General features: G+C 35.8%; 1 protein-coding gene across 3 annotated transcripts in view; it reads left to right on the top strand.

Annotated features, from left to right (window-relative positions):
• Positions 1-15169, top strand: part of RNF19A (ring finger protein 19A, RBR E3 ubiquitin protein ligase) — a 61504-nt gene that overhangs the window by 1753 nt on the left and 44582 nt on the right. Inside the window, exon 1 of one of the 3 annotated variants that reach the window (XM_082858566.1) lies at positions 8628-13810. The exons of the other annotated variants lie outside the window; for them this stretch is intronic. The gene's annotated coding sequence lies outside the window, so the exon portion shown is untranslated. Of the gene's footprint in view, positions 1-8627; positions 13811-15169 lie in introns of those variants that run through there. 3 annotated transcript variants of the gene reach the window in all.

Below are 15169 nucleotides of genomic sequence, written 5' to 3'. Positions count from 1 at the left end.
GGACCTAAACCACATTATGCAACAACAACAACAACAACAAAAACCCTTTTTATTTGTTAGTTTTATTCCTCTTTCTATTATTGTATACAGTGTAACTGAAATTTAAATTTCATGTGTCCTCAAAAAATATTTTAATGTCACCACAAGGTGTCTTTCTGAGGAAAAAATTACATTTGGCAACTAATGTTAGTGTAGTTTTTCAGTATCTGTGACTTCCAGGAGGATTCCAGTAAGATTAACTTTTAAAACTGTAACATTATTTTAGGAATTGAAACACAACTCAATTTTTAGTCTCCAGATAGTAGCTACTTGAAATATTGTTGTTTCGTTTGAATGACGCCTCAGTTGAGCATTAGCGTTTATATAAAGAACGGTCCATTTTACTGTCTTCAGACCAGTATTGGAATTTTTAAAATTTTGGTGGTGATTTGTAGAATTTTGGGTGCCTTTTTACTTGGTTAAATGAAACTGTTTTTTTCTACCTAACATATGAAAGATACTAAGATTATTGTGTGTTTTTAAAGCTACTTCAGCATTTTAGTGGAAAATAAATGCACTTCACACATTTGAAATAGAGGAAGTCATAAGGTCATATTTTTGCAGTTGTGAATTAAGACACTTGGGGTCGCCTCTCTTCAATGGGATCAGATTGAAAGATATTATTCTCACGGGGTTGTTAGATGGAATTAAATATAGGTAATTTAAAACAAACTCTTTTATCATTTGAAAGACTCTCTTGTATATTATGGCAGGTTCTGATTTTATCCTTAACACTTCCTTAGATTTATCACAGAAATTCTTTGGTTTCTAATCATCCCTGCCCACACTGCCCCACCCCCAACCCCCCCAATCTGGAGGGCGCTGAGGATTGAAAAACGTAGTTTTCTGAATTTTTCAAGGAGAGAAGGAAGACAAATATTTGTGATAACACGTCAAAATCCCTGGTCAGGTGCTGGGCAGAGAGTAAGCTAGGGATAAATTTTGTTGCATTTATATCTGAATTGCCTCTTTCTATTTCTTCCCTACTCAGATTATAAAGGAAATCTTAGAGAATTGTTATTTGTTTTTCTGATGCTTCTAACAAGTGACAGTTGATTGTCAAATGCAGGCTGGTTTCGTGTTAAGCTTTATGATCTTTTATCATTTAAGGCCCATGTAAAAATTAGGCCATTTTAGGCTGAAGGCCAAAAAAAGGTTGAATTTCGAAATTTATATTTGATTATATTGGCATTGTGTTTGGCAAACTAGCACTAGTAGTTTAATGATGGTCTGAAAGGACCCATGGTCGTACATGAAGTACTTTAGCTTAAAGGTTTTGGTTTGATCTTTTTTTTGAGCAAAATGTTAATCTGATTACTTATGGAGATCACCTAAATTTTCCTTAGGTGATTTTTTTTCTCCAGTCAGGAGTAATTATTATTTTTCTTTGGCTTTATAATTTTTAAGTCATGAGGTACCAGCTTTTGTTAGTTTTGTATAACCCTGAAACAACTATATATATAACCACACCTGCACAGCTAAAGACTGTGGGATACTGTTCCTTTGCTAAACACATCTGTATTTCAGATGACGGTAGAAAAAAGGCAGTGAAATCATTTTGGGTGTTTAAAACTTGGATACTTCGTTCGTTTCTCAATAGCTGTCATATGTCAGTAATACTTTCTGTATTAAACTGAGAAAAATTAGCACCTTTTGATAAAGTAGTTTTTGCTTGTATTGCTCTGTTTGTAGCTGTCAATAAAACCTGAACAATTAATTTGTTTATTAATGACATTTTCTCGAAAGCTAGGATATTAGCCTAAAAAGCATTATACATTCTTGTTCTATTGATGTTACCTACTATTTTCTTTCAAAAGTCATTTACTTGAGAAATGCTACTTGTTAATTTGTTTTTGAAGTCCTTCTTGGTAGTTTCCTTTTTTGTGTGTGAGTATACCAGTATTTTTTTTTTAACATCTTTATTGGAGTAAATTGCTTTACAATGGTGTGTTAGTTTCTGCTGTACAACGAAGTGAATCAGCTATATGTATACATATATCCCCATATCCCCTCCCTCTTTCGTCTCCCTCCCACCCCTCTAGGTGGTCACAAAGCACTGAGCTGATCTCCCTGTGCTATGCGGCTGCTTCCCACTAGCCATCTGTTTTACATCTGGTAGTGTATATATGTCTGTGCCACTCTCTCACTTCGTCCCAGCTTCCCCTTCCCCCTCCCCGGGTAGAGTTTTCTTCTGTGAAATCCTCAGTAGGATAAAACTAATAAGGAGTTGTTTTACCCCTCAAATAAATTTGTGCGTTGAATTTTGAAGCAAAATCCTCAGAAATCACCCTAGTTTGTTTAAGCCGAAAAGAAACTTCAAAACTCAGTCTTGGGTTCAAAAAAACTGAACTTAGCCCCTTAAAATTATGTACACTTAACATTTTCGACCTCTGTCCTCCTCTGGAGACCCCTGAAAGTATAAACAGCCCTGCTGTAATGTGAATAGCAAGCAAGGTTGCCAGTTGTAGAGACTTCTGGTAGAGATGAGCCGTAGGAGGGAGCAAACTAGTTAGAGGGAAGGAACAAGAAACCAGGAGAAGCTATAGGGAGTGAGATAGTGTTAAGCTTCCAGATGAATCGTATATAGCATAATAATATAACTAATGTATCACAAAAGTAGATGGCCATTACTATAAATCTGCTGATGATTTATGTTTTGTGATTTCTAAGTCAGGTATTGGCATTTGCTCCCCAAATGGTGAAGTACTCTAAGTTATTCTTATGCATATGAGATAATACATATGAAATGTGCAGTAGAAGTGTAGGAGATAATGTAAACTGTATGATGCCAGGGACCATAATCTTTGTTCACTCTTAAGGTCTCAGCACTTAGCATAAGGCTTGACAATGATAGGTGTCAGATAAGTATTTGCTAATTGAATAAAGTTATGTATTGTAATGTAACTATTTCATAACTCTCTCTATAGCAGGGCTATCTAATAGAAATATAACGTAAGTCATAAATTGATTTAAGATTTCCTTGTTAGCCACATTAAAAAGTAAAAAGAAACAGGTGAAATTAATTTTCATAATATATTTTATTTAATGCAACATATACAAAACCTTATTGTCTCAGCATGTATTAGTGAATGACTTTACATTCTTTTATCCATACCAAGTCTTCAATCCACCATGTGGTTAACACTGGACAGCACAGCTCTAGGAGTATTTTGTATGAAATGTTTTTTCCTTTCCACAGAAATTCTTTAGTCTTTTTTGATAGTCTCTTCTTTTGTCTTTTTTGATAGTCTCTTTCTAACATGTCTTTTGAGTCCAAATACAGAAGCACATATGTCATTGAATTGGAATTACTGAGTTGGATTGAAAGTCAGGATACCTGACTTCTTTCGTTTGTACAACTTTCCCAAAATGGCTCTGCCTCACTCTCTTTCCCTGTCTGTAAAATGAGGGAGAATGTGCTATCATCTGTTTCATTTGATTAGTATAAATTATGTCTTTGAAACACTCTTAACTACTCAGACAAGACTATTACAAAATAGATTTTTAAATTATTAGTAACTTGTCATAGCAAATCTCAGTATAAAAACAGAAGGAAAAAGTACCCATGAGACTACTGGTGCGGAGGTCCTGTTACCTCCCACACTGGAATAAGTTACAATGAATGAATCAATACAAGATGCTCCTGTAACATTGAGTCAGGAGAGGTGACTAGGTCTGCTCCAGAACCAGATTTTAAACCTCTGATCTATTTAAATATTGCCTTAACTAATTTATCCTTCAGTTTTTGTTTGCATGAATAACCTACACTTCTTACATAGGCATCCTTAAATCAAAATCATGAAATAAGGTCCTTTGGGAAGAGAGGGTGGGGACTGATTAAGTGCATTTAAGTGGGGGAAAATAAAGCAAACATTTAGAAAAGTCTATCATCACATCCTATAGTACAGGATATGTACTGTATAGCACAATAACTGATTCTTTTATCCAAACCAGGGGTTGCAGTGGTTACCTGGTAAGCAGTTACACATAGCCAAATATAGCTAAATCAAATACGTAGCCAAATCAAATAGGTATCTCCTTATAGCCATATCCTTTCATTAAAAATAATAATAATAGTAACTTTAAAAAAATTATAGATGAACATCCTTTGACTTTTTGCATAAACATAACACACTTTACTGATGACCTTAGTAAAAATTTCTGGAGTCATATAGTAGATTGTGTGGTGGCCCTCAAAAAGATGTTCACATACTAATCTCTGGAACCTGTGAATGATACCTTATTTGAAAAAAGAGTCTTTGCAGATGTAGTTAAGGATCTTGAGATGAGGAGATCATCCCAAGTTATCTGAGGGGTCCAAAATTCAATGGCAAGTTGTCCTTATAAGGGAAAAGCAGAGGGAAATTACAGATAGACAGAAGAGGGGAAGATGCACAGAAGAGGTGGAGGCAATGTGAGGCATGGAGGCAGAGACTGGAGTGATGTGGCCACGAGCCAAGGAATGCTTGTAATCACCAGAAGCTGGAAGAAGCAAAGAAAGATTCTCTCCTGAACCCCCAAAGGGATCGTAACACTGCTGGATTTGAGGCTTTACCTTCCAGAACTGTGAGAAAATAAATTTCTGTTGTCTTAAGTCACCCACTTTGTAGTAAGTTGTTAACAGGAAACTAATATACAGTCAAAGTAAAAAGATCTGTGCTTACCTTTGTTTTGTATCATGCATTGTGACTCTCAGAGACCAGACAGCCCTTCCTTTAGAATTCTTATCCGTTCTGAGAAGTATCAGAGGAAGTGTCTTAATACCCTCAAGTCTGAACAGGCCTAAGAAATAGCTTATATCATGTAAGATACACTGTTATTGTCTCTCAGGTCGGTCTTAAGATACAGTTTATATTTAGGGGAGGGGGCAAGTGTAATACTGATGGGATAGACCAAGAGGTTTTGTCTCATGAGGGTGTGATTCCTTCCACCTTCCCTATCTCCTTTACTGGAGCCTCCTCTTCTACCCTATATCTTAAAGTTGGAATGCCACAGGGCTCAGTCCTTACCCTTCTTTATTTATTCCTCTGGGGACTTCATCCATGCTTGTGATTATACCCACCATTGGTATAACAACTCTTCCCCAAATTTTATCTCTAAGCCAGACTTTTTTCCTGAACTCCATGCCTGTTATGTGGGTATTTGGCTGTACATTCTCACCTAAGGTTTAAAGGCATCTCAAACTTAAATGTCTGAAAATGAACCCCTGCTCTTAGCTCCTCCCTGAACTTGTTCTTTTCACAGCCTTCTCCATTTCAGTGGACAGCAGTTTCAGCCTTCTGGTTAATCAGGGCAAAATCCTCTTGGAATCCATCAGGAAATTCTGTCAGCTCTAGTTTCAAAAGATATCCTTATGCCCATCATCATCTCTCTCCTAGAGTATTGCAGTAGCCTTTAAACTGTTCTCCATGTTACTGTCCTTACTTCTTTCTTCTCATTCTATTCTTAACACTAGAATTATCCTTTGAAATTATTCAGATTCTAAACTGTCTCTGTTTAGAAGCCCCCTAAGTTTGCCCATCTCGCTTAGGATAAAAGCCATAGTTCTTACAGTGGTCTATAAAGCCATACACAACCTGGTCCCATAACGTTCTGACCTATCTCGTATATTCTTTGTTTTGCTCATTTCCCTCTGGCTACATTCTGGCCTCTAGGCTATTCCTTGAACATACCAGGCACATTCCTACCTTAAGGCTTTGCAGTGGCTGTTGCCTTTGCCTTGGATGCTCTTTCCTCAGATTTCCTCGTGGCTAACTCCCTTCAAGTCTTAGTTTAAATGTCATCTTTTCAGTAAGCTCTGATCACCCTTTAAAAAATTGTAATCAGTGCCACACGTACACACACTCTTGATTACCTTTACTCTGCTTAACTTTTTCCCCACATTCTAGCAAAGAATCACAGTAAAATATTTAAGTGAAGTATTTAGAAAATTGTAAACTTCTATATAAAAGTATGAAACAATTTTTAGTAGTTTATCTATAATTACTGACCTAGAATGATTTGTGGAAATAAGGTAGGTGTTGGGCCTTGAAAGAAGAGTAGGACTTCAAATAAGCAGAGAAGGTGGAAAAGAGTATTCAGGCAGAGACAAAGACATAGGAAACATCACGGAGGTGAAACTATGTTTTGTTGATATATTTAACAAGTAGACCAGTTGGCTAGAGTGTGTTTTTATATAGGAGAATGGTGAGAGACTAAGGTAAGATTGCGGAATGCCATGTAAAGCTTAAAGTTTGTTTACCTGTGGGAAGCAAATGGATGTTTGTAAGCAGAACTTAACAAAAGGCCAACGTGATAATTCAGAAACCAGGTGATTAATGAAGGTCTTGTGGAGGAAGTAAAGTAGTAGAAAGAGGACTGAGACTTTGGCTCTGCCACATTAGCTGCATGGATAAATCAAATAATCTCCAGACCAGCACTATCCAATAGAACTTTCTGCAGTGATGGAAACATTCTAGACCTGCACTGTCCAGTATGGTAGCCAGTGGCCACATATGGCTGTAGAGTATTTGAAATGTGACTAGTGTAACTGAGGAACTGGAGTTTAATTTTTTTTAATTTTAATTAATTTAAACTTAAATAGTCTCATATGGCTAGTGATGATACATTCGACTGAGTAGCTCTAGAATACAGTTTTCTCACTTATAAAATGTAAGGTTAGATTGAAACATTAGTGGCACTAGAAGGATAGGTTCCACAGCCAAATAAAGTTGATGCAGTGTTCTGAGAAAAGCAAATGGGTATCTAGCTAGCAGATGCACCTGTGCATGACTAGTATTTGTGAAACAGTTCCAGGTTTGTATCCTTTTCATTTTTTGTATCTCCATGACTTATTTGAGATCCCCTCTGTCTCTTGATTGCTGATTTTTTAAATTGGTCTTTAGGTTGATGCTTCCTATAGTTAAATATCTAATACATCTAATTTAATAGTATGTTTTATAATTATAGTTAAATCTATCTTGTTTCTTTTGAATTCTTAATGAGAAAGCCATAACAATGAAAAACCTTTATGATTGTTTACCTGTTGTGTAATTCTTACCTAGATTCTTCTGCTTTCCTTAGAAAATACTCCCTTACTTGTTTTCTTCCCCTATAAAATTAAGAAATATTTCATTTGTATTTCAGTTTTGATTTTATTTTCGGGGGACATGTTTAGAGAGAAGCTCTATGAATGCTGTGTATCCAAAGGAAAATAGACACATGTTGCTTATTGTGCCTCTTGTTTCCCAAGAGATATTGTTCCTTCTGAGAATTACTTTATAATTTGCAGAAAGTTTTAAAAATAGCTTTTAGAACTTATAATCAAATAGCTCTTCCAGCCTGTGCCCTACCTAGTTATGTACATACGTCATAAAATTAAGCGCGCGCACACACACACACACACACACACACACACACACACACACACACACACACACACACACACACACACACACACACACACACACACACACACACACACACACACACACACACACACACACACACACACACTGATTTACCCTAACCAGAGGTTTCCGCTTCCCCCACCCCTCATGTTCTTTAGGAGAAAGAGACAAATGAAATTCCAAAATTGGAGAGGCAGGATACAAAAAAAACAAACAAAAAACAACTTCTAGAAAAAATGGTAAGGACAAAATTAGCCCAAACATTTAATATTTGTAATTGTCCAAATAGTAGAATTATTCAGATTAGTGATGAAACTGGTAAAATTCAGTTTGCAAAGATAATACTCATTACACTGGATTTACTAAGACCAAAGAGTATACCGACACTGTAGAGAATTTGGAGATATTTTTAAAAGAACAGAAAGAAATATAAATTGTCCACTTTTAACCCTAGAGTATGGTATGTATTACAGCTGTCTATATATTTGTATATTAGAATCATAGTCTTTCAGAACTAAGGGGCCTTAGACATTACCTCATCCAATCACTTTAGCTTTCAAATAAGGAAGTTTAAATTCAAAAAGTAGACAGACTTGACTAATATCAGACTAGGTTAATATTTCCCTTCTGTTGATGTATAGCAATGAGTATTTTAACCAGTTCAAAAAAAGTTTTTTGACAGTTGGATATCTTTTTTAAACCTATTTAAAAATTTTTTCATGTCTCTGGGCCCTCTTATCATACCCATCGTTTTGCACTACGCTTTTCCTGCCTTTTCCCTATTGGTGTATTGTTTGCCCTTCTGAACAAAGAGTGCCTGGAATGGGCTAGTCAAAATGTTTTAAATCTTTTTTCTTTAATTGGAAAATGGAATGAATAATGCTTTTTCTTTCTGCAGCAGATTTTTTTTTTTTTTTTTTTTTTGCGGTACACGGGCCTCTCACTGCTGTGGCCTCTCCCGCCGCGGAGCACAGGCTCCGGACGCGCAGGCTCAGTGGCCATGGCCCACAGGCCCAGCCGCTCCTCGGCATGTGGGATCTCCCGGACCAGGGCACGAACCCGTGTTCCCTGCATCGGCAGGCGGACTCTCAACCACTGCGCCACCAGGGAAGCCCCAGCAGCTTATTTTTGTAATGGATTGAGTAATGAGTATTATTTGTAATGAGTATTATTAAAACCACGTAGTACCATTCTCTTCTACATCCCAAACAAGAATAGGCTTAAATAGATAAATGTAGCAGGTGTATGTTTGTGAAGCTGTTTAAGAACTATCTCTTTGGGGAGGCTTTGTGGCATATGGGAATAGTTTATTCTGAACTTTTAGTTTATGTTTCTAGGCGATCATAGGAATTATGTTAAGGATAGAGCTCAAGGTAGTATATTTGAGTTTTGATAAGCATTCACTTTCCAAAAACCTTGCTGGAAACTGATATGTGCCTATGTTAATGCTCTGTTGAGTTACCTCCACCTCCCCCATATATAAAAGTAGTTAAGTTGAAATTATTTACCCCATTTTCAATATTAGACCACTTGTCATAGGTTTGTAGCTATATAAACATAGCAAGGCTGAAAACTATATTTATGTTGGAGAAATTCGTGTACTATAATGATGTATTCCAAACTTGCAAATGGGTAACTATTCTGATGACATTAGACAAGCCATTTCAGAGCCAACAGTTTGTTTCATTTTATTTCTAACCTTAAGCATGATAATCTCTTTTTAAACAGTTTTATCCAGTAAATGGTTCAGTTACATTTGTGCCATCTCCTCAGATATTTGTAATAGTTATAGCTAATATTTGTTAAGTGATTAATATGTCATACTGATGCTGGATTCTTTATATATTTTATTTAATCCTAGTAATAATCTTGTGGACTGTAGGTTATTTATTATTCCTATTTTACAGTTGAGTAAACCGTCTTAGTAATTTAATGCAATGTCACACAGCTAGCTAATAAGTGTCAGAATCTGAACTTGAACCCAAACTTTGTGACTCCAAAGTCTGTGCTTTACGGTTTGAATAAAAAGATGCTATCATTACCCCATATTTGTATAGTATTTTTAAAATTTCCCGTCCAAGCTACTCGTAAGTTATTCCCTCATTTTATCTTGGGTAAGATAGTTGTGTCTGAAACAGACAACCCCAAAATCTCAGGTGGAACACTATAAAAGTTAATTTCTCACTCACACAGAGAACCGTGTGGATGACTCAGGTATCCCAATTCCTTCCATCTTGTGACTCAGCTGTCCCCAGAGGCCTACTTGGAGTCAATCACTAAAATTACTATATTCAGCCAGCTAGGGAAGAGGGAAGAGAGAGAGCTTAAAGGATGATTGAAAGGATGATTTAGGGACTAGTCCTGGAAAGGGCGTACATCATTGTACTCACATTGCACTGGCCAGGACTGGGTACATGGCTGCATTTAGCTGCAAATGGAAGGAAAATGAAACAGGTGGGTATAAAACATCATCTGTGCCACAGATGATACAGAGAGGTTATTGCTGAACTAAAGCCACAAAACCACTTGGTAGCTATCTATAGAACCTAGATTTCTTAGATCTGCGTATAATAGGCTCATGTTTCTGAGGAGACATTCCAGTAATTAAAAGGCTTTTTGGTTGTATTTCTAGCACCGTTGCTGACTCTTTCTCATTGGGCATCAAACATTTTACTTCTTTGTGCCTGTTACATTTTAAATAGGAATATTGTTATTGACTTACCTTATGAGGAATGATAAACTTAAAAAAAAGTTTTTCCGTGGTAATTGCCATTTTAAGTGAAGATGACATTATTGCTTTATAATATCTTTATATTTATACTCAATTGTCCTTTGAATATACAACAGTTAGCCTTGTTAGATTTTGTTTTTTAAACATGTGATGAGTTATTCTAGGCTATCTACATACCTTATATTTATTCTTGCATTCTGAATCTGAGACATTTGTTTAGGGATGAACGTTGTTTTTTAATGTTCCCCCAAACTTAACTCTTTTGGAAGGAACTGCAACTTCAAATCTTAAAGGAATAGAAGTATGTTCTAACTGAGCTAATAGTTATGAATATTGTACTAATAATATAAATTAGTGAGAACAGACACAATTTATAGAAACTGATGGTAACTTTTACTGGCAAATTAAATTCTGCCATCTCTTCAGTAGCAGTTAACCATTTGTTATACTTCAGACTCCTTGCAGAGTCTCTTGAAAGCTATGGATTCTATCTCTAGAATATACCTATATTCACAATTTAGTACACAGTTTTAGAAATTTCATGGATTTCTCTGAAGCCTATCCATGCATTAGCTGCTATTTTTAAGCATTTTTATCCTTCTCCAAAAATTTATTACCGTGCCTATTATATTTTTACTTTAACAGACTGTATAAAGAGATGTTTAATGAGTCAGTTTTTATAAGATTTATAAGGAGAGTCTATTTCCTTAATATTATTTGGACAGCAAGAATTATGCCCAGAGCCTGCACTGCTGCTGTAGCTGAATTTCCAGCTATATTGGGGAATAGATTTATTAGAGGAAAATATGACATTTCCACATTTGACACTGACAAGATGAATGACATAAAATAACTTTAAACATTTAAATAACCTTTTTGAGCAATATCAAACTTCATTATAATGAACTTTAGTGATTTATCACTGTTCAGAGAAAGCTGTATATGAAAATCCAAGTAATTTAATGCCTCAAATTTCTCTTAATGAACTTCTTGTTCAGATGTACAAAGGTCTGTTTATTTGGGGCCAAAATTAGCTTGTGTGCAGATACATCATTTCTAGTACATCACTTCTAGTTGTGGTCGATCAAAGGATGACTTATGATAGTTAATTCTGTTTTTTGGTAATCAACTACTACCAAATTGTACCTAGGCATATTTAAATTTGTTATGTTGTTTGCAACTCTGTATATAGGAAATGCTATGGAAGATAAATATTTCCTTTTTTCAGTGCCTTTGGAACCTTTATTTAACACTAGAGGAAGAGCAAGGCCAAAAAAGTGAATTAAGTTTCAAGGATATCCCCCACTGTTTATTTACCATATTTGTTTCTGAAGTTACGCACAGTGAGCTAAACTAATTTCTCTATACTAGATCATTTGGTCAGATAACTAGTGATTCTTCTTTGTACAACTTAAATTATCTGCTATTTATTATACTAGAAAACCATTGTCACTGTGAAAAATAGAGTGCTGTCAGAAGCACATATTTATAGTCATTTAGAAAAAAAGCTTTAAATGGGATATTGATAAATATTTGTTCAGATTATGGGACTATCACATATGCTCAAATATAAAATCAAGTCTTTTTTCTTTCAAAATTATGCTTATGAAAAAAGGGAATCACTTTATTATAATTTATATCCTTGCCAAGTCACTAATATTACTGTTTGGGGAAGACATAGTCTGAAATGTCTTTATTCAGTGCTTGGTTAGAATGCACTAGAGTGAAAGTTCCACCGAACAAGGGCCTTGTCTGTCTTGTTCACTATTATATGTCTACCACCTAGAAGAGTATTTGGCACATGATAGGCACTGAACATATTTGTTGAAAGAGTAAATGAATTAATGATTATAAAGAATAATGAATTAATGCATGCTTAAGCTAAAATTTCCTATGACAGCATCGTTTACAGATTCAAGAATACTGTATCTCAGATCCTTTGGTAAAGGTCTCCTTTGGAAAACCGCCAAATGTTTTTCCCCCAAAGTGTATACAGCTTTCCTCTTGAGGAAAAGTTCATGCAGCACAGGGCAGCTGAAAATCAAGCAGAAAACTAAAGTCTTACTGGCCTAAGGTGTCAAGGGACGGAATTTGGGACTGCTGGAATGGCTGGACATTGAGTGGATAAATCCCAGAAAGGAGGGAGTTGTAGTAGGATAGCCCTAAAATCTATGAAAAAACTCCCCTGAAATACCTAGGTGACCCCTGAACTCTGCAGAAAGATTCCAAGGAGCTCAATGGAAAATAATAGCAGTTAGGCTGAAAAAGCTGACTATAGAGATTTCACCTGCTACTCTCTGCAGGGGAGACAATTTGGTGTTTGATTCCCACCAAATTAAGGGGTTTTAAACATTTGTGCCCAGAGACCCATTCTAAAACACAAAACCAGCCTCCACAAGTTTGACTTTATTAGCCAGTGATTTAACTGCCAGGTATAATAAAAATCCTCACTCTTAGGAGCAGATAAGAAGCTGTAAAAGTCTCTACTGCATAACATCCACAAAATCCAGTTTATAATAGACCACTACTAGACATGTGAAGAATCAGGATAATGTGATTTAATGTCAAGACTATCCACCCCAAAATGGTAGCTGACCCTAAAATTAGCAGAATTAGCAGACTTTAAAGCAACTGTAATATATTCAGTGACCTAAAGGGAGATGCATGATCATGATGACTGAATAGATGGGCAATTTCAACAGAGAAATAGAAACTATAAAGAAGAATAAACAGTCTAGAACTGAAAAGTACAATATCTGAAATAAATATTTTACTGAATGGATTTAACAGCAGATTGGAGAAGGAAGAGGAAAAAGTTGATGAACTTGAAGCTAGATCAACAAAATTTGCCAATCCAAAGAATGGATAAAAAAGATTACAAAAAATGAACAGAGCCTTGATGGCCAGTGGGACAGTATCACACTAACATGTGGGGCTTCCCTGGTGGCTCAGTGGTTGGGAGTCCGCCTGCCGATGCAGGGGACACAGGTTCGTGCCCCGGTCCGGGAGGATCCCACATGCCGCGGAGCGGCTGGGCCCATGAGCCGTGGCCGCTGAGCCTGCGCGTCCGGAGCCTGTGCTCCGTGGCGGGAGAGGCCATGGCAGTGAGAGGTGCGTGTACTGCAAAAAAAAAAAAAAAAAAACAAAAAACTAACATAAGAATAGCAGAAAGAGAGATAAGAGACAGACATAGCAGACAGTCGGGCAAAAAATATGTTCATTGAACCCCAGCTAGGATAAATAAAAGGAAAACCACATCTAGGCATATCTTAATCAAACTGCTGCACATCAAAGATGGAAAGAAAATGTTAATGCAGCCAAAGGGGGAAAAAACCCACATTACTACAGAGGAATTACAATATCAGTGAAGGATGACTTAATCAGAAATGATTGGAGACCAGAAGACAATGGAATGACCTATTTAAAGTTCTGAAAGGATAAAGCTATCAACCTGGAATTCTATATTCAGAACAAAATATCCATGAAAATGAAGGTGGAATAAGGACATTTTTCAAATAAACAAAACTTGAGAGAATTCATTGCTAGGAAACCTGCAACACCAAGAAATGCTTAAGGAAGTTGTTCAGGCTGGAGGGAAATGACATCAGATGAAACTTGGATCCACAAGAAGGAATGAACAGTACCAGAAATGGTAAATATGTCTATAAATAGATTTTATCCTCAGAAAATACTTTGTAAGCATATAAAGCAATGAAAGAAGAACTTGGTAGATGTGACTAAATAAACATCTTAAACTTCTTCAAAAATCACAAAATTAAAGGGCAAATATTAAGAGGAAGTAAATATGAAAGATTTAAAATCAAAGAGGACCATTAATGTTCCAGTGTTAAAATGGGTAAAACACATGAACAGATAAATCATTGAAAAAATAAAGAGGGCTGTAAGCGTGAACAAACGTTCAATTTGTTTAGTAATCAAAGAAATGGAAATGAAAGTACTTACTTTTTTTTGCCACTTAGAAAAAACTATTGAAATGATATAGGGTGTTGATGAGAATTCAGGGAAGTAAGCACCTTTCCAGTTGGTGGGAGCATAAATTGGAATGAAACTGTTGGGTAGTTTATTTCAAGAACATATTTTGGAAGTCCATACCACCTAGGTAGCAAGAAATTCATACACCAAGAAATAGCCTACCAAATTAGGTCAGAGGTAGGTAGAAAGGAGATCATTATTCAATAAGTGGTGTTGAGATAACTAGCTAGCCATTTAGGAAAACTCAAATTTTGATCTTTACTTAGTCCTAACATGAAAATAAATTGAAATGGATGAAAGATGTAAACAATAAACAAATCATAGAAGTACCAGAAAGAAACATGAGCAAATTTTAAAAATATAATCTTGGAGTGAGCAAGATGTTCCAAGACAGATATAGAATCCAAAAGTCATAAAGAGAAAGATATGTTAATTTGAACACACACACACACAATTTTAAATTCCTACATTGGAAAATTACCATACAGTTTTTAAAAAAATTTATTTGACACATAATAACAAAGTTCCTTTACATAAAAGGCCTTATACCAACAGCAGGATATGAACATGTGGTTAGTTCACAGAAAATGAAATGTGACTTGGAAACGTTTGAGAACCACATATAATACCAAATATATAGTCATTAAAATTTTTTCTTTATTCCTCATCTTCTCTCAACCTCTCAGCATAAGTATATCTGGCTGAAAAAGTTTAATGGCCTGTTATGCTTTTGTAATATAAAATAGTATTTTAGTAGCATCTAAAATAGAAAGTCTCATTTCTTTATGTTCTTGATTCTCACTTGAGTATGAGATAGCTCAGGCTTCACTAGTGACCAGAATTAATGATCAATAGAAACTGTGCTGGGAATCTCTGTACCTATTCCCTCCTCACTTCAAACAAACAGAAACAACTTTATACTTAGTCCTCTTTCTGTTCTCTTCAACAGTGCTCTTAAGTGTTTTTGCATTCTACTTTTATTACATTCATGTTTTAGAGGTGCTGAACATCTGGGTGT

This window comes from Leucopleurus acutus (assembly GCF_964270905.1).
Source record: "Leucopleurus acutus genome assembly, chromosome: 17".
Lineage (NCBI taxonomy): Eukaryota > Metazoa > Chordata > Mammalia > Artiodactyla > Delphinidae > Leucopleurus > Leucopleurus acutus.
The sequence above is the reverse complement of the archived record's forward strand: the minus strand, read 5'-3'. Positions and strand labels throughout refer to the sequence as shown.